Raw genomic sequence first — 2,275 nt, 5'->3', positions numbered from 1 at the left:
GGGCATAGACACACAACATGAGAAAAAATGTACAGCTTCCTTGACATTTAATGTTGATCATATTACTTACTGCTGTGTTCAGGCTGACATTGTATTCCAATTTGGTCACTTGTTTGTGACATACATTAGAATGCTGTCATAACTGAGTTCTATGATATGTCCCCATGGTGACGCTTATATAAGGCTCACCTGAGCAAAAAGAGTCTCACTGAAGAGATCAGATGGACTCCTGATTGATTGCTCACACCGGTCACAGAGTGGATCTCAGATGGAAGGTAAAACTGATGAAGGTGCTGGATGAACATCATGCTGTAAGTAAATGCAAATTAGCACAACATTTTATTTACATCAGCTTAGGGATATTATCTCAAAGTTAACATGGGGACAGAAGACTATCTGGTTTAAAATGGCTGTTCTGCAACGATATGAGTTACTTACGACTATAGAGCCTAAATAAGGGGGGATGGTTTTTTGTGTAGAGTCATAACAAAAGTTGTCCATAAGAGTCATGACATAAGGCAAAGGTGTGTAAAATCCACAAAATGTAGTCCACATTTTAGGGTGCCACCGTATTCCAATTTTATCACTTGTTTGTGACAAAGAATGATGTCAAGATAGAGTTCTATGATATGTAAACATGGTAATGCTTATATAAGGCTCGTCTGAGCATGAAGAGTCTCACTGCAGTGTTTTAGGTTTTTGTGGAGAGTCACAACACAAGTAGTCCATACGAGTCATGACATAAAGGCAAAGGCATGTTTTTGAATTTACTGTAGGCTATGTGTAAAGTGTAGTCCACTACATTTTAGGCTGCCACTGTATTCCAATGTTGTCACTTGTTTGTGACATGGAATGCTGTCAAAAAGTAGTTCTATGGCATGTACCCTGTAAACTTGGTGATGCTTAAATGAAGCTCAACTGAGCATGAAGGGCCTCATTTGGCAGCAGGACACTGAAGAGGTCAGATGGACTGCATGACCACACACAGGTCAGTATGGGCCTCAGATAGAATGTCAAATTGATGCTGGATGAACATCATGCTGTAAGTAAATGAAAACTAACACATTATTTTGGTATATGGAAGCTTTTATCTCAAATGGGGACAGAAGACTGAGTGGAATGGATGAATTGACTAGAGTTTGGCTAATGAAAACAATTAGGATATATGTCCAAAGGTACTTCGGCAGGGATCATAAGGGGAGATTTCACACACGAAAAGTAAAACTTTGGGTACAAGTCTGGATTATGCTTTGGTGTTATCGGACGCAGGGATTCCGAACTAAAAAAAATAATCAGGCCATGTCTGTAAGCACAGGGCAGTGTAAAATCGGAGAGCTCTATCAGTTCTTTTTTCAACCTCTACCAAATGTTGACCTGTAGCATCTTTTATTCAATTGCTTCCTCGACATAACCCATGTCATATTCCTCTGTTGGGTATGGATCCTGAGTGAACTTTTGATTTGTGTATGCTGTGTTGGAACAATTCCACTTACTTTGGGAAAGAAATGTGCAAATTGATTATACAAACAAATATAGGCTACTTGTCAAATAGTCAAATAAACATCACTCCCTTTTCAATGCCTCTGTGAAATAGTTGCTTGAGGTTGAGTAGAGATTTGGTCAATGTGGTTCAGGTTGCAGGCTTGTACGAAATTCCGAATGGAAAGAATTTCAATTCAAAGTAATGCCATAATACGAACACTAGGTGGTGGTGTTCTATGTACTTTCAATGGGTGGTGTAGATTAAATTCAAAGAAATTCAAGGTAATGGCACCACCTAGTGTTCGTATTATGGCATCATTTTGAATTGAAATTCTTTCCATTCGGAATTTCGTACAAGCCTGGCAGGTTGGGTATATTTTTGTTTGCTATTTGCCAAGTTACTACAGAGACTTCCATCTTGTTCATTTGAGAAGCTAATGAATGAATGAATGAATGAACGAATGAATGACCAAACGCATCAAATAAAATGATATCCCAAGGCTAGAGGCCCTATCCTTCACTACTGTACTCAAAGGCAGAGAACAGATTGTACACCCATGTCTCTAATGCTTATTCAATCCATTTTTCTCCTCTCTGTTATTTTCTCTTGCTCTTTCAAACAGCCATCACTCCTATGTCTATCTCATTTTTTTCTTTCTGCCTGTCTCTTATATCTGCTCTCTCTCTCTCTCTCTCTCTCTCTCTCTCTCTCTCTCTCTCTCTCTCTGTCTCTCTCTCATTATATTGTTCCTCATATCACTTCTCCTCAAAAACCCCTGTCAAAACACTGAAG

At 38.9% G+C, this 2,275-nt stretch overlaps 1 long non-coding RNA gene across 2 annotated transcripts in view; it reads left to right on the top strand.

Moving 5' to 3' along the window:
* Window positions 1-209: 209 nt before the first annotated feature.
* The window catches only part of LOC134439560 (uncharacterized), a 4,226-nt gene continuing 2,160 nt past the window's right edge, over window positions 210-2,275 (top strand). Inside the window, exon 1 of one of the 2 annotated variants that reach the window (XR_010032779.1) lies at window positions 210-275. This is a non-coding gene — a long non-coding RNA (uncharacterized LOC134439560). Of the gene's footprint in view, window positions 312-2,275 lie in introns of both variants that reach the window. The other variant, XR_010032778.1, reaches the window with a different exon arrangement.

The sequence above is a fragment of the Engraulis encrasicolus genome, chromosome 23 (assembly GCF_034702125.1).
Source record: "Engraulis encrasicolus isolate BLACKSEA-1 chromosome 23, IST_EnEncr_1.0, whole genome shotgun sequence".
NCBI lineage: Eukaryota > Metazoa > Chordata > Actinopteri > Clupeiformes > Engraulidae > Engraulis > Engraulis encrasicolus.
This window is presented reverse-complemented; position numbering and strand designations above follow the sequence as displayed.